This window comes from Ovis aries, chromosome 7 (assembly GCF_016772045.2).
Source record: "Ovis aries strain OAR_USU_Benz2616 breed Rambouillet chromosome 7, ARS-UI_Ramb_v3.0, whole genome shotgun sequence".
Taxonomy (NCBI): domain Eukaryota; kingdom Metazoa; phylum Chordata; class Mammalia; order Artiodactyla; family Bovidae; genus Ovis; species Ovis aries.
The window spans coordinates 82,961,921-82,980,202 of NC_056060.1; the positions used below are offsets into that span (position 1 = coordinate 82,961,921).

An 18,282-nucleotide genomic window follows, 5' to 3' on the forward strand; every position below is an offset into this window, starting at 1 on the left:
TCATGAAAAAATATATATGCAACAAGCAACAAAGGTTTACTGTATATCATAGGGAACTACAGTTAGTACTTTCTAGTAATTATACTAGAAAATAATTTCAAAAATATGATATGTGTATTCGTATAACTGAATCACCTTGCTGTGCACCTGAAACATTGTAAGTCAACTATGCTTCAATAAAATATGTATGTCTTAAAAAAAGAAGGCAGAGGAATCAGAGATCAAAATAGATTCATTGGATCAGGGAGAAACCAAGTGAGTTCCAGAAAACATCTACTTCTGCTTCACTGACTATACTCATGCCTTTGATTGTGTGGATTACAACAAACTATGGAAAATTCTTAGAGATCAGAGTACCAGACCACCTTGCCTGTCTCCTGAGAAACACAGAAACCTATACGTGTCTCCTGAGAAACATAGAAACCTATACATGGGTCGAGAATCAACCGTTAGAATAGGCCACTGAACAATGGATTAGTTCAAAACTGGGAAAGGAGTACAAAAAGGCTACATATTGTCTCCCTGCTTGTTTAATTTATATGTAGAGTACATCAAGCAAAATGCCAGGTTGGATCAATCACAAGCTGGAATCAAGACTGCTGGGAGAAATATCAACAGCCTCAGATATACAGGCGATACCACTCTGATGGCAGAAAGTGAACAGGAACTAAAGAGCCTCTTGATGAGGGTGAAAGAGGAGAGTGAAAAAGCTGGCTTGAAACTCAATATTGAAAAAACTAAGACTATGGCATCCAGTCCCATCACTTCATGGCAAATAGAAGGGGAAAAAATGGAATCAGTGACAGATTTTATTTTCTTGGGCTCCAAAATCACTGCAGATGGTGACTGCAGCCATTAAATTAAAAGACACTTGCTCCTTGGAAGGAAAGCTATGACAAATCTAAACAGCGTGTTGAAAAGCAGAGACATCACTGTGTCAACAATCCATAGAGTCAAAGCTACGGTCTGTCCAGTAGTTATGTACAGATGTGAGAGGTAGATGATAAAGAAGCCTGAGCACCAAACAATGAATAATTTCAAACTGTGGTGATGGAGAAGACTCTTGAGAGTCCCTGGGACTGCAAGGAGATCAAACCAGTCAACCCTAAAGGAAATCAATTCTGAATACTCACTGGAAGGACTGTTGCTGAAGCTGAAGCTCCAATACTTTGGTCACCTGATACAAAGAGCCAACTCATTGGAAAACACCTTGATGCTGGGAAAGATTGAAGGCAACAGGAGAAAGGGGCAGCAGAGGATGAGATAGTTGGATGGAATCATTGATCAATGGACATGAATATGAGCAAACTCCAGGAGACAGTGGAGGACAGAGGAGCCTCATATACTGCTACCCATGGGGTGGCAAATAGACACAACTTAGCCACTGAACAACAAGTAAAAGGCTTCTAGTCAAAATGGTACAATAAATTCATCCAAATAACAATTAACATATGAATGTATCAAATATATAAAAAACAATACATAGCTGGCTCAAAAAATAACATGTCTCAGGCAGTGATAAGGAACACAGATGCAAAATGGTATGAGGCTGAAGCCAGGGGCCCACTGGGTTCCTGATCTATACAGGCAGAGGCAGCTGGGAGTTTGGCTTCCCTGGAGATCAGGGTCTAAAAGCACTCCAATTCAAAAAGAGGACTTAGCAGAGCTAGGTCAGAGCTAAGGCTGGTTAGGGCTCCCGTGTAAAGAAAACAACAGCCAACTCCACCTGGGGCTATGGCTGGCAGGAAATTATCCCTAGGAAGGTTGCAAGATACAGACACAGCTTCAAAATCAAGAAAGAAATCACCTGCTAGGTCTGTGACTGAGTCTGTAATATCCACAATATCAACAATATCTCTGAGGGGTAGGAACTCTAAGCCTGGTTCTAGAACTAAGATCCAGTGGCAAATGTGAAACTACTATACAAGGAGGGAGGTAAACACAAGACAGACAATGAAAGTTAGCTGAGTCTCAAGAATAAAAAAACACAAAAAATGGGCCAAGGAACTAAATAGACATTTCTCCAAAGAAGACACACGGATGGCTAACAAACACATGAAAAGATGCTCAACATCACTCATTATTAGAGAAATGCAAATCAAAACCACAATGAGGTACCACTTCACACCAGTCAGAATGGCTGCGATCCAAAAATCTGCAAGCAATAAATGCTGGAGAGGGTGTGGAGAAAAGTGAACCCTCCTACACTGTTGGTGGGAATGCAAACTAGTACAGCCACTATGGAGAACAGTGTGGAGATTCCTTAAAAACTGCAAATAGAACTACCTTATGACCCAGCCAATCCCACTGCTGGGCATACACACCGAGGAAACCAGAATTGAAAGAGACACATGTACCCCAATGTTCATCACAGCACTGTTTATAATAGCCAGGACATGGAAACAACCTAGATGTCCACCAGCAGATGAATGGATAAGAAAGCTGTGGTACATATACACAATGGAGTATTACTCAGCCGTTAAAAAGAATTCATTTGAATCAGTTCTGATGAGATGGATGAAACTGGAGCCGATTATACAGAGTGAAGTAAGCCAGAAAGAAAAACACCAATACAGTATACTAACACATATATATGGAATTTAGAAAGATGGCACGACCCTGTATGCAAGACAGCAAAAAAGACACAGATGTGTATAACAGACCTTTGGACTCAGAGGGAGAGGGAGAGGGTGGGATGATTTGGGAGAATGGCATTCTAACATGTATACTATCATGTAGGAATCGAATCGCCAGTCTATGTCTGACGCAGGATACAGCACGCTTGGGGCTGGTGCATGGGGATGACCCAGAAAGATGTTATGGGGAGGGAGGTGGGAGGGGCTTCATGTTTGGGAACGCATGTAAGAATTAAAGATTTTAAAATTAAAAAAATAAAAAATAAATTAAAAAAAAAAGAAATGGCAGGGGATTAAAAGAAGATAAATAAAAATTTTTAAAGAATAAAAAAAAATAAAAAATAAAAAACAACTAAACCTGCTGTTACATTCTGAAGGATATTCCATTATCCATTTCCTGAATGTATAACTATTAAGACCATCTCCAGGGCTTCCACCTACATCTCAGTATTTATAAATCTTCATCACTTAAGGTAACAAGAAGGAGCCTAACACTCTTAAACCTTTTCTTACTTCCCAACAAACCAATAATCATAATAATTTTAAAAGATTATTTTTTATGTAATGAAGTTACAAAAGTCAATTTCTAAACAGTAGTCCCTGAAACCCCAAAACCTAGCATCCAGTTTCCCACAGTTAAAGTGTCTTTATAACTAAATTTGTTTGCTATGTCTACACAAACTTTCAAGTGATGTAGTATCTCTCAAACTTAGCCTTCCTATTATCAACCAGACACAGGATTTTCCTACCACTAGGAAGGGAGTGGTTTCCAGCTCAAAGATGACACAATTGAAAGGTTCTGAAAGGGAATTTAAAATAGTCTCTAGACAAAAATAACTCAGAATATAAAGTGTTTTAGTAAAACAAGCATCAAATTAGTAATGCACCACTTAATTTCTAGACCTGCCTCTACCACTAAGCAGCTGTGTGACTTGAGCTACCTAAACAAAGCTTCAGGTTCTTTATCTGTAAAGCAAAGACACTCTAAGTCTCTTAGGCTTTACTAATTATAACATTCATTCTTTTACACTTACAATAAGAATGTTTGCTATATGCAAATTCAGCATGTACACGTTTCTTAGAGCTTCAAATAAGTTTACAAATACCAATGATGCCTGCCCAGCACTCTCTACTCCCAAAAAGTTACATAAGCAAACTCTTAAAAACAAACTACATTTTCTTGAGATATTTTCCAAAATATCTTTTAATATGGTGACATTTTACATGCTAAAAGTTTAACTGAGGTATAATTTATATATACTAAAATTCACTTTTGAGTGTGCACTTCTGAGTTTGAAAAACACATAGGCATGTAACCATCACCACAAACAAGATATAGAACAGATATAGACAATGCGGACTTCCCTGGTAGCTCAGATGGTAAAGAACCTACCTGCAATGCAGGAGATCTGGGTCTGGAAGATCCTCTGGAGTAGAAAATGGCAACCCACTCCAATATTCTTGCCTGGATAGTTCAGTGGACAGAGGAGCCTGGTGGGCTACAGTCCATGGGATCACAAAGAGTCAAACACAAACTGAGTGACTAAGATACATAGACAATATAGAACACCACAAAAAACTCCCTCCTGTCCTTTGCAGTCAAACTGTACCCCCACACACTGGCAACCAATAGTCAGTTTTATGTCTCTTTAGTTATGTTTATTCTAAGATATCATTAAAATGGAATCACACAGTATCTTTTTTGAGTCTGGCTTCTTTCATTTAGCATAATGTCATAACGTATCTGATACCCATTCATGCTGATGTATGCACTGCCAAATAGTATTTCATTTTATGAATGTACCAAAGTTTATCAATTCACCAGGTGAGGTATATTTGGGTTTGTTTCTAGTTTGGGGTATTCACATATAGGTTTCCATGACTGTAAGGTTTTATTTCACTTGAACAAATACCTAGGAATGGAACTACTAGATCATTATGTTAAGTGTTTGTTTAACTATATATTAAGAACCTCCAGTAATCATGTATGGATATGAGAACTGGATCATAAAGAAAACTCAGTGATGAAGAATTGATGCTTTTGAATTGTGGTGTTGGAGAAGATGCTTAAGAATCCCTTGGACAGCAAGGAGATCAAACCAGTCAATCCTTAAGGAAATATTCACTGGAAGGACAGACACTGAAGCTGAAGCTCCAATACTTTGGCCACTTGATGTGAAGAGCTGACTCAGTGGAAAAGACCCTGATGCTGGGAAAGATTAAAGGCAGGAGGAGAAGGGGATGAGACAGAGGATGAGATGGTTAGATGGCATCACTGACTCAATGGACATGAGTCTGAGCAAACTTCAGGAGATAGTGAAGGACAGGGAAGCCTGGTGTGCTGCAGTCCATGAGGTGGCAAAGAGTCAGACATGACCTAGGGCCTGAACAACAACAAGAACCTGCCAAATTATTTTTCAAAAATCTATGTCAATAATGGCTTCCCAGGTGGCTTAGTGGTAAAGAATCTGCCTGCTAATGCAGGAGACGTGGGTTCAATCCCTGGGTCAGGAAGATCCCCTGGAGAAGGAAATGAAAACCCACTCCAGTATTCTTGCCTGGGAAATTTCACGGACAGAGGAGCCTGGAAGGCTATAGTCCATGGGATCGCAAAAGAGTTGGTCACAATTTAGCATCTAAACAAATACCAATAATGAAAATGTTTTTTTTTAAAGATTTTAAGGAAAAGTTTAGATCTTATGTCACAAACTTCATAGAAAGATTCTAAATAGATCCAGATATTTACCAGAGGAAAAGTGTTTTCCTGTGTCCTATTTATAGAAAGTAGAAGTAAACAAAGGAAGTTAATTTGATAAGTATTATTCATATTGAAAAATATCTGTACTTAACAAATAGACAAAAAAGATATTTTAAAAACTTTAAAACACGTCATGTTTGAAATCACATTCACCTCTGTAGGTCATTAACTCTGTGTGCGTGTGTGCGCATGCACATACTTCAATCTGGCTAGAATGCAGGTTTTAACTGTCTACTTAGAACGAAAGGTTCCAGGGATTTTCCTGATGGTCCAGTGACTAAGACCTGACGCTCTCAATGCAGGGGGCCTGGGTTCGACCCCTGGTTAGGGAACCAGATCATGCATACCACAACTAAAGATCTTGCATGCCACAACTAAAGATCCCACCTGCCACAACGGAGATCAAAGATCCTATGTGCCACAACTACGACCTGGTGCAGCCAAATAAACAAGTAAATATTTTAAAAGAGAATAGAAGGTTCCAAGTGGTAAAGTCTGCACAGATTCTGGTCATTTGGAACGTAAATGAGAAAGACAAAAAAATTGATCTTCCCAATTCACTTGTTCAACTGGCCATCGTAAATAATTCTTAGTTCTCAAGAAGAGAACCTGTTCATAACCCCTCCACTTTCTCCCTATCAATCTCCTGGTTTCATGCTGTTTTCTGTGTGGCCACACTGTGCAGCATGCAGCGTCTTAGCGTCTCAACCATGAAACAAGGCCATGCCCTCTAGAGTGCAAGCTTGGAGGCTTAACCACCAGACCTCCAGGGAGTCCCTCTTTTTGTTTAATCTAGCTTAAATTTCACAGTCCATCAAATAATAATCACTCCTCGAATTCAATTCAGTGTTCGTCAGCTCTCTCTCTCCTTCACACTCTCCTAGCAAAACTCCAGCTAACTTTCTCTATGACTGCAGCAGAGCAATGGAATATTGAAGAAAATCATATATCCAGGCCAAACGGTTACTGTCATAAATTTACACTTAACCACCTCAACCAAGTTGGTGTGCCTGACAAACAGAAAAGTCAAACAAACCAAAATATCAGAGTCTGGAGTGAAGAAAGGTTTATTGCAAGGACTGAACAAGGAGAATGGGGTGGCTCACGCCCAAGAGGCCTGAACTCCCTGATGGTTTTCAGGGAAGAATTTTTATAAGTAAAATTTATAAGGAAAGGCTATAACGTGTATGATCTTATTCTGATTGGCTGGTGATGACATAACAGGGTGGTGTTCCACAAATCTCAGTCATCAGCCTCTGGCTCCAATCAGTCTGGGGTCCACGTGCTTATGCTTTGACTGAAGTTACCACACTCCACTGGGTGGAGGACCTTAGTTCCTGCAGAACTCAGACAAAAGATGGATCTAAATGCTATGACCTCCTGAGGAGGAACCAGGACCCTGCCCCATTGTTGCACTGTGGCTTCTTTCTGCCATTTCTTCATCCCCTAAATAGCAACTGTTTGAATCTGCCCTTTGGAACACAGGAAAGGTTGAGCAGGCTAAAAGTTTTTTTTCTACAAATAAGAAACGGGGACACAGATAGGCCCCTGCACCTGACGGGGCCCCATAGGGTCCTGTCCAGTTTCAATTTTGCTCTGAAAGTTCGCTGGAGTTGCTGCTTTACACTTTTTCCTCAGTTCTTGAACATTTCTCCCTTTCTCTCCATTTCCTCCCAACTCTTTTGACACTTTTATTAAGAAAATGGAAGCTATCAGATGAAAGCTTCCTGTTCTTTCCACAATCAAATTTGTAACATCCCCCCAAACTGAATGCAGTCATCTCCTGGTTGAATGCAACCTGCAATCAGAAAGCAAGGAAGCCTTGGTAATGCAATTAACAGAGGGCAGCCTTCTGAGGCACCAAGCAGGGAAGAAAAGGGCAAGAGCGAATCTGGAGGGACATACAGGGAACAACAAACACACGATCACCAATCATTTCCATTCTGGTAATTCCAATGAGCACTAAATCTCTCCTCTCTTGGTTTCCATGACATGACAAATCCTGGTTTCCCCCTACGTAACAATCGCTTTTTCTTCTTCACCAGATAGCTATATTTGGAGTTCCTTCAAGCTAAGAACAAGACAGTTGATCTCACCCTTTCCTCACAGCTCTAAATTTCATCTATACAATGACAATTTCCACTACCGCCTCTCCTTAAACTCCAGTTTCCAATATCCCAAAGTTATCATTTAGGTGTCTCTTGAAATTTTACAGGTCCATAACAATGATTCTCATCCTCTTAAGAAAAAAAAAAAAAAAGTTGTTTTCCCAGTCCTCTTCTATCTCAAATACCAAGCCAGAAATCCGGAATAACCCTTGAGTCTTATTCCTTTTTCTTCTTCACATGTAACCAATTGGTAAATCTTAAAAATTCTAATGTTATCTTAAATCCATCCACTTCTATCTATACCTCCACCACCATTCTAATTGCTCTTCCTGCTTTCCCTCTTGCTCCCTTCCTCTACAATCCAATTATCAGATGGTAGCCATAAGGATCTTTTTAATGTGTAAAGCATATTTATATTATCCTCTGTTTAAAATCCTTCAATGGTATGCCATTTCATTTAGAACAAAGTAAAACCTTCCTATAGCAACCTACAAGGCACTCTGCAATCTGGCTTCTTTATGCCTAACGTCATCTTATAAACTATTCTTCCTTACATTCATTAAGTTCCAGCCTCACTTAAGTTTCTCAAAAATTCAAGTTCCTTCCTGCTTTAGTCTTCCCACATGCACAAAATGCGCTACCTCCAACTCTCCTCATGGTGGCTCCTCTGAATTCTTCATATCAACTTAAATGTCAATCCTAAGTGTGGCCTTTACCAAAAAGATCAAAACTGGTTCCCCTATTAGTCTCTCATAATAACATACTATTCATTATTTTCAAATGGCAATTTTTCTATGTATTTATCTATCTTCTTATTGTGCACCTCCTTCCACTACTCCGTAAGCTCCATAAAAGCAGAGATTATTAAATTAATTCAATTCCAACACTACTAAGGACACACTACACAAAAGAAACTATGACAGGAAACTGTGGGGCTTACAAAGAGCAAGTCAAAGTAACCAGGAGCCTGTTCCCAGTATGTACAGAATATCACTGTGGGTAGGAGGAAGGGACGGTATATGTAACTATAACGCAAAGCAGACAGTATGCCATACAACACTGGTACAAAGTGCTACAGAATCAAAAGAGAAAGAGATGTAAAGTAGAGAAGGTGATGCATAAGAAAGCCTCATGTGAGGAGATGGCTCTACTAGGCTTGGAAGGATAACAGAGAAAAAGCACTCAAAACAGATCAAACATCCTCAATGAAAAGACAAAAAGGGACAAAGCAAAGAGTATATAGAGAGAGGAGATTAACAGCATGAGGAACTAGAGTTCTACTGCAATGTTTGACAGTGGCAGTTAGGAAACGGAAACAAAATTTTCAGTGTGTGATACAAAACTCAACTTTGTTCACTATAAAATGAAAATATGAAGCATTTTCAAGTAAATGAAAACTAATGTTCTTTCCACGTCTAAATTCAAAATGATGGAGCTTATACAATTAGTTTTAAAGTAAAAGGTGCTCATAAAGCATATTTCATCAATTTCATGTGAAATTTATCAGGTTTTTTTTTAAGTGGTTTTAAACTATTTGTCTAAACAACAGTTTTTCAAAAATCTTGCTTACTCTTTCCAAACTGTAATCAAAAGGAGCATGGAATGGGGCAGGGAGTTGAGGGGAGTATTCAAGATATTTAATACTAGACCCAGTTTAAATTTCAAAGTAATTTAATTAAACATTTCTCCAAAGAAATGCCAAGTATTTTATTCATATTCTCAAAAGTCAAGAGTCATATTTTTACTGACATTAACTTGTGACACCATTATCCATAAGCTTTATAGCATATTCATTTTACACATTCAATATGAAGGTACTGATTCAGTTCAGTTCAGTTGCTCAGTTTTGCAACCCCATGAAACGCAGCACGCCAGACCTCCCTGTCCATCACCAACTCCCGGAGTTCACCCAAACTCATGTGCATCGAGTCAGTGATGCCATCCAGCCATCTCATCCTCTGTCATCCCCTCCTCCTGCCCTCAATCCCTCCCAGCATCAGGGTCTTTTCCAATGAGTCAACTCTTCGCATGAGGTGGCCAAAGTATTGGAGTTTCAGCCTCAGCATCAGTCCTTCCAATTACCACCAGGGAAGTCTATTACAGTACTATACAAAAAAAAAAAAAATCAAAGAATTTTAAAGACTAACAGAGAGAAGAATCACCACAATAATTTTAAAGAATAATAAAGCGGGAGAATTATGGTGCCTCACCATCCCAGATATCTGAATTTATTACAAAACTGCAGTAAATAAAGACAGAGTAGTACTGGCTCAGGGATAGGCAGATAGAGAGAGTATAAAAACAGGCCCATGTGTATACAGAACATTACATATGATTCGAAGATCTTCACTGTAGGGAATTCCTTGGCAGTCCAGTGGTTAGAACTCGGCATTTTTCACTGCCAAGGACAAGGTTCAATCCCAGGTTGGGGAACTAAGATCCCACAAGTTGCCAGGCACAGCCAAAAAATAAAAAGATCCTCACTACAGATCAATGAAGAATGGATGCTACTCAGTAAGTGGTGTTGGTACTACTTATTTTCTATATGGAAAAACTGAATTATATTCTTTGTATTATTCACTATAATTTCATTATTTATTTATTTATTTGGCTGTACCAGGTCTTAGTTGGGGCACATGGGATCTAATCCCCTGATAAGGGATCAAACCCGCGTCCCATGCATTGGGAGCAGAGAGTCCTAGCCACCGGAACAGCAGGGAAGTCCTTTGGTGTAATTTTTAGAATAATTTAAATATTTCGGCACCCCCCCAAAAAAAACTTTACAGAGCATCTAGTCCAGTGTCTTCACTTTTCATGGGGGCGGGGGTAGAATGCAGTATGTGGGATCCTAGTGGGATTCTAGTTCCCTGACCAGGGACTAAATCTTGCACTGGAAGTGTGGCGTCTTAACCACTGGACCACCAGAGAATTCCTCAATGCCTTCACTTTATTAAAGAAGAAAACAAAGACCTAAAAAAAATTAAAACGCAGCCAAATCACAGAGTATGATAACACAGGAATTAAAAACTTGTATCTAATGATTTATTAATTCAAGAATTTACATTCTCTCATTTAATACCCACAAAACGCTTCCCATCTAACCCAACTTCAAGTTATCCATGATATCAACAGACACAAGTCAGAAGTGGAAGAAGCCACAAAAGATGTAGTGAAGGAAAAAGCCAATACTTCTTTCATCTTCTTCCATCTTCAAACCTCATTCCAAGTAAACTGCCTAAAAATATAGCCCTCCACTCAAAGATTAACCTTGTCTAAACCCAAAAAAATGACAAAGATGAGTTCAAAGAAAAGTTACACGGGTCAGTATGCAAGGGGTTCAGAAAGAAAGAAAACAATTTTAAGAACTACAATTCTGGTGTCAACATATCATAAATATCTATGAATATCAAGTATTTTAAATAGTACTGTTATTAGGCCCAACATTTTTCAAGCACAAGTGCTATCAACCTCATATCTTACTTGGTTTGTTTCCAGAGGATGTTAAACATTTACATTTAGAGATTTTCACAAAGACCAGTTAAACAAACACTGCTGAGAACTGTCCAAAAATAGCTGCTCCAATTCCAAGACTCAATTTAAGGTACAGAGAGAAATGGCACCTTTTCTAGGAAAGCACTCAATCCCAGGTTACTAGGGTTGTCCACCATCTGTTTATTCAGATAATACCTTCCTTCCATAAACCACCCTCCTGGGATACATGACAAGAGTACTGACAGTGAAGAAAGAGAGACTGGTGAAGAGTGTATTTGCAAATTTAGAAATCCCAGTTTAAATTCTGACCACCACTACCACACATTCCATAAAGAATGCAAAATTCACTGCATTTGATTTAATTTCTTTAGCACTGAGGGTAGAATATGAGTCCCCCACTTGCTCTATGATTTGTGGCAAGTTGCTTAACTTCTGTGCTTCAGATTCCTCAACTGGAAAGTAAGGATAATAACAGTACCTACTCTAGCAGGGATTAATATGAGGATTAAATTAGTGCATGTAAAGCATGTGGTGGGTCAGCGGTAAAGAATCCACCTGCCAATGCAGGAGATCAGGGTTCACTCCCTGGGTTGGGAAGATTCCCTTAAGTAGGAAATGGCAACCCACCCCAGTATTCTTGGCTGGGAAGTCCCATGGACAGAGGCAGGCTACAGTCCATGGGATTGCAAAGAGTGAGACATGACTGAAGGAGCTATAGCATAGAGAATGTCTTATTTTTATTTTCTTCAAATTCTGTTTCATTTCAAACTGCATTTTAAACAATCCCTAGTTGAAGATAATTTTTATTCTGAAAATAACCTCACTTTTTTGTTTAAAAACACATGAGTTTTCTTGCCACAATATAAACTTTTTTGAGAAATTTTTTCATTGGTTGCTTTTAAAAGGCAAATAAATCCCAGAGTTTTACTAAGTGATACTCCTATGGAAACTCTTAAATGTAGCTGCACATATAAAAATTTTTTTCTTATGCATTCTTGGTGCATGTTCATCCTGAGTAGAGTGCTCCTCCAGAAATTACCCACATATAGAAATAAGACTGGCTTTAAATGGCTACTGTAATGGAAATGGTCTTAGATACAACCTGGACTTGAGGCAAATTAAATAGTTAACAAACTGTGGTTTAGAGAATGTTTTAATGACATTTTATTTAAAAGGGTATATATACCACTGCTGTAATTTTCTATTGGTTACAGTTTTCTTAATAATAAAAGTGTACAAAACAAATCTCAAAAACACGTTAAACAAAAGAAGCCAGATAAAAAGAGTACATATGGTATTATTCCATTTATATGAAATTCAAAAACAGGTAAAAATCATAAAGCAGTTGCAGGGTAAAACTAAACTGAAAGGGCATTAAACAACTGTCACTGGTCATTTACATAAATTAAGTCACAGCTTTGAATATTATCCTGTTTTGAATATTATTCCTAGATTCCATGTAAAAACTGGAGCCCACTCAGAAAACGAAAAATATAAAGACAAAGAACAGTGATATAACTTCACTTAAAAGAGATACTTAAAGGTTAATGATCACATTTAAAAGTCTACTAGAGATCAAAAAAATAAATAAATAAAATAGTCTACTAGAGATCAAATAAACACAAATTTAAGAAACCGGTTACTATTTTCTCCTTATATTAACATTTTAAATACTTTAAAATAATAACACTGCTGACAAAGGTATTAACACATACCTCAGTCTCACACTGCTAAGGGGAATATAAATCAGCACGACCTTTCTGGAGGGCAACAATGCAATGTTCTGCTCTCCTGAAAGCTCTAAGAAATGTATAACTTGACCTAATAATTCCATTCAAATGTATTTATCTTAAAAATATAGAAATGTGGACAAAGATTTAGGTTTAGCAATATTCACTGAAGTTTTGTTTATAATAATTGGAAATCAACAAGCAAGCTAAATGTGAACACTATGGAAACTGGCTGCATAAATAATAATGCATCCATTATTGAAATATTCTTCAGCTGTTTTAAACTGTTTCAAATTACTTTAATAAAATGTATGTTAATGAAAGCAGCTTACAAATGTATGTACACAGTAAAATAAGCAATGAGGAAAAATTAGAAACAATGTCATTAGAAAATCATAATTAGAGGCCAACATCATAGAAACTACTATTATATTTCATAACTGTCTGGATTTCATTGTAAGAACACCAGTGTTTCCCCTCACTAACTACGTCTACTGGAGAGAGAGGGAAAAAAAAACCAACAGAAGGATAAGAACATTCGTTAAAGGAACACACTGATAAGTGTTATTTCAGTTATGAGCAGCCAACTCATTAAATGAAGTCAAAGTCCTTCAAGATACGCTAACAAATCTCTAACAAGAAAAAGTTACAGAATTCAATACAATGCAAATATATATCAATCATGCTTAATTTGAGCTAGGGAAAATAATTTGATGATTTAGTGATTTTCCACAGGACTGGGCTCTGCTCTTTTATAAAGCAACAAAAGGGAAAAGGCAGAGCAAGAAGTCAAGCCAGCAACCAGATTTCCCAGGAAATTAGCTCTTACTTGGCAAAGTACTGGCCTCATATTCTAAAGAAACAGAATTCTACAAATAGAGATGAGACACGTAATATTTAAACACTCTGTAAAAGATTTATACTTTTCCCTTTGCTTGTAAGACCTCCAAAAGAGAATAATTAATGCCTCTTAAAACATAGGGAAAAACTTAAAAACCCAATTTAGAGTCAAATGTTCTACAAATAAAGAATAAACTTCTTTCAAAATGCTAAGTAATCTCACAAGTTGTAAAATAACTGTATTTTCATGATTTTTTAAATGAAAGAAAAATACCATGCTGTTTCTAACCTTCAACTAGGATTACGCGGAAATGGAAACTTTGATTCTGATATTAATTCTGAATTTTAAATTTACCAAGGCTAATAAAGATACTTATAATTTCTCTATAATGTTTTCAACAGTCATTATAGAACATTTCCTTCAATCTCCAACTTTTAAAAAAAAGCCTTAGTACTTGATCTTCCCTCAGAAAAAGGCTATGAGTTAATAATCCAAAAGAGTTCTCTTAAGATAAAAAAGGTAACAGGATAGGAGAGTTAAAGAAGGAAAAGGTGTAACAGAAGCTTTTCTTCCTTTATGTCACATGTTTGAAACCTAACCCCAATTTCCATTAAATGGTCCAGCACTGAAGCTTCTGTAGAACTCTGTGCACAAAACTGCCCAGTAAGCAGAAAAATGGCAGCTGAATTTCATTTAATACTCAAGTATAAAGTAACGAAAGGATGAAATCGACAATCATATATTTAAGTCAGTGGGTTCATTTATAACCCATTCTTACAACTCTAAGCTGCTTCCCTCTGCCCCACTAGACCAAAAGGTCAACAAATTGCTATTTTTAAGAATTAGTAACAAAGCAGAAAATTTTATTAAACTTTTCTAACAAGCCAATAAACAAAAGGTAATGGTCTCAACAAAGGGTGCTGAGGCAACTGGATAACCATAAGTAAAATAATTAAGTTGGGCCCCTTCCCCATACCGTACACAAAAATTAACTCAAAATGGAACTAAATGTAAGGGCTAAAATTTATATAAACTCTTAGAAGCAAATACAGGCATAAATATTCATGACCTGAACTGAACTGAATTAGGTGACTGTTTCTTAGATATTATACCAAAAGCACAAAGACAGGGCTATATCAAAATGAAAAAGGTTTGCGCTTCAGTAGCCACCACTAAGAAAGTGAAAATACTAGCCATATTGGGAGAAAATATTTGCAAATCATGTATCTAACATGGGACTTGTATCCAGAACATGTATAAAAGTTTTCCATAACTAAAAACACAATAACAAAAGACAATTCCATTTTTTAACATGGGCAGGAGATCCAAATAGGTAATATTTCAAAGAAGATATACAAATGTCCAATAAACCCACAAAAAAAATTCTTAGTATCAACAGCCATCGGGAAAATGCAAAACAAAATCACCATGAATTATTACTTCACATCTACTAGAATGACTACAAAAAAGACAGAGATAATAACAAGTGCTGGTGAGGATGTGAAGAAGTCAGAATGTTCATTCCCACTGCCAGTGGGAACGTAAATTACAGAAGCTTTGGAAACTGACTTAACATATGACCCAACAACTCCACTATTAGATATACACCCAAAAGAAACAAAAACACATGTTCCTAAAACAAAAATCTGTACATGAATGTTTATAGTGTAATTTGAATAGCCAAAAACTGGAAACAATCCCATGTCTTATCAACAGAATAATTTTTAAAATTGTGACACATATTGGAACACTGCTGCTGCTGCTAAGTCATCTCAGTCGTGTCTGACTCTGTGTGACCCCATAGACGGCAGCCTACCAGGCTCCCCCATCCCTGGGATTCTCCAGGCAAGAACACTGGAGTGGGTTGCCATTTCTTTCTCCAGTGCACGAAAGTGAAAAGTGAAAGTGAAGTTGCTCAGTCGTGTCTGACTCTTAGAGACCCCATGGACTGTAGCCCACCAGGCTCCTCTGTCCATGAGATTTTCCAGGCAAGAGTACTGGAGTGGGGCTACTCAGGAATAAAAAGGAACGCATTACTGATACACAAAATAACATGGATAAACCTCAAGTTAACTAGACAAAGTGAAAGACACCAGACCTCCCTCTCAAAGAGTATATACCATGCAATTTTCTTTGCAGAAAATTCTAGAAAATGCAAACTATACTGACAGCAGATTGTTATTCTGAGTGTGGAAAGGGAGAGATGGTTTACCGAAGGGTAAACCTTACCCAAAGGGCATAAGGAAACTTTTAAACTGGTATATTCCTTATCTTGATTGTAGTATGTAAATAGATAAAAACTCATGAAACTGTATACTTTAAATATATGCAATTTCATTATATGTCAGTTATACCTGAATTTTGTAAACAGTATATGCCATTTTGGGGGAAGAGAAGTTTATGAAATGATACATTTGGGTAAGAAAAGGGTAGAAAAAATAGGCCGAGAGCTTTTAGCATGATGCAGCTTTTTAAAAGTCAAAATATTAACCAATCCCTACATAGTAATACCTGAATTTTCAGCCAGAAAATGGAAGAGTCAAAATAACCAAGGCTACCTATGAATTCAGTCTAGCCTTATAAAGTGAAAATTTTAAAAATTCATCTCAACATTTATTTGAATATACATATCCTTCAAAGTGGGCTTCCCTGGTGGCTCAGACGATAAAGAATATGCCTGCAATGCAGGAGACCCAAGTTCAACCTCTGGGTTGGGAAGATCCCTTGGACAAGGGAATGGCTGGCTACCCACTCCAGTATTCCTGCCTGGAGAATTCCACAGACAGAGGAGCCTGATGGGATACAGTCCGTGGTGTTACATGACTCTCAGACACGACTGAGAGACTAACGCTTTCACTACACTACTTTCACTACTATTCTTCAAATTGGATGTAATTTTAGGACTCTGTAAACTAAAACAGATGGGAGTGGGAAACTGAATTCAGATGACCATTACATCTACTCCTGTGGGCAAGAATCCCATAGAATGGAGCAGCCCTTATAGTCAACAAAACAGTCTGAAACACACCACTTGGGTGCAATCTCAAAAATGACTGAATGATCTTGGTTCATTTCCAAGGCAAATCATTCAACACCACAGTATCCAAGGCTATGCCCCAATTCTATGAAGACCTACAAGACGTTCTAGAACTAACACCAAAAATGAAGTCCTTTTCATCATAAGGGATCGTAATGCAAAAATAGGAAGTAAAGAGATACCAGGAGTAACTGGCAAGTTTGGCCTCAGAGTATAAAATGCTGCACTGTGCTTAGTTACTGAAGTCACGTCCAATCCTTTGCGACTCCATGGACTGTAGCCCACCAGGCTCCTCTGTCCATGGGGATTCTCCAAGCAATAATACTGGAGTGGGTTGCCATGCCTTCCTCCAGGGGATCTTCCCACAACCCAGGGACAGAACCGGGGTCTCCTGCATTGCAGGCGGATTCTTCACCAACTGAGCCACGAGGGAAGCCAAAGAATACTGAAGTGGGTAGCCTATCCCTTCTCCAGGGGATCTTCCCACAACCCAGGAATCGAACCAGGTTTTCCTGCACTGCAGGTGGATTCTTTACCAGCTGAGCTACCAGGGAAGCCCAAAATGAAGCAGGGCAAAGACTAATAAGAGTTTTGCCAAGAGAACCCACTGGTCATAGCAAACATCTTCTTTCAACAACACAAGAGCGGACTCTACACATGGACATCAGCAGATGGTCAATACTGTAATCAGACTGATTTATTTTCTGCAGCCAAAGATGGAAAAGCTTTATACAATCAAGACCTGGAGCTGACTGTGGATCATGAGCTCCTTATTGCAAAATTCAGACTTAAATTGAAGAAAGTAGGGAAAACCACTAGATCATTCAGGTATGACCTAAATCAAGTCCCTTATGATTATATAGTGGAAATGACAAATAGATTCAAGGGATTAGATCTGGTAGACAAAGTGCCTGAAGAACTATGGACGGAGGCTTGTACCACTGTACAGGAGGCAGTGACCAAGAAAAAGTAATGAAAGAAGGCTAAGTGGTTGTCTGAGGAGGCATTACAAATAGCTTAGAAGACAAGTGAAAGGCAAAGGAGAAAGGGAAAGATGGGAAAGATATACCCAACTGATACAGAGTTACAGAGAATAGCAAGGAGAGATAAGAAAGCCTTCTTTATGTGAATAATGCAAAGAAATAGAGGAAAACAGTAGAATGGGAATGACTAGAGAGCTCTTCAAGAAAACTGGAGATACAAAGGGAACATTTCACACAAGGATTGGCACAGTAAAGGACAGAATGTCAAGAACCTAACAGAAGCAGAAGAGATTAAGAAGGGGTGGCGAGAATACACGTAAGAATATATAAAATAACATAAAAAATACAAAAAAGGTCTTAATGACCCAGATAACAACAATGGTGTGTTCACTCACCTACAGCCAACAACCTGGAGTGTGAAATGAAGCGGGCCTGAGAAGCATTATTACAAACAAAGCTAGTGGAGGTGACAAAATTCCAGCTAAGCTATTTAAAAATCTTAAAAGATGACGCTGGTAAAGGGCTGCACTCAATATGTATGTCAAACAAATTTGGAAAACTAAGCAGTGGCCACAAGACTGGAAAAGGTCAGTTTTCATTCCAATGCCAAATAATATTCAAACTATTGTACAACTGCACTCATTTTCACATGCTAGCAAGATAATGCTCAAAATCCTACAAGCTAGGCTTTGAAAAT

General features: G+C 38.0%; 1 protein-coding gene across 50 annotated transcripts in view; it reads right to left on the bottom strand.

Annotated features, from left to right (window-relative positions):
- Positions 1-18,282, bottom strand: part of NUMB (NUMB endocytic adaptor protein) — a 170,623-nt gene that overhangs the window by 141,864 nt on the left and 10,477 nt on the right. For 9 of the 50 annotated variants that reach the window (XM_060418270.1, XM_060418282.1, XM_060418254.1 and 6 more), the window contains exon 2: positions 4,030-4,135. The exons of the other annotated variants lie outside the window; for them this stretch is intronic. The gene's annotated coding sequence lies outside the window, so the exon portion shown is untranslated. The remainder of the gene's footprint in view (positions 1-4,029; positions 4,136-18,282) is intronic. 50 annotated transcript variants of the gene reach the window in all.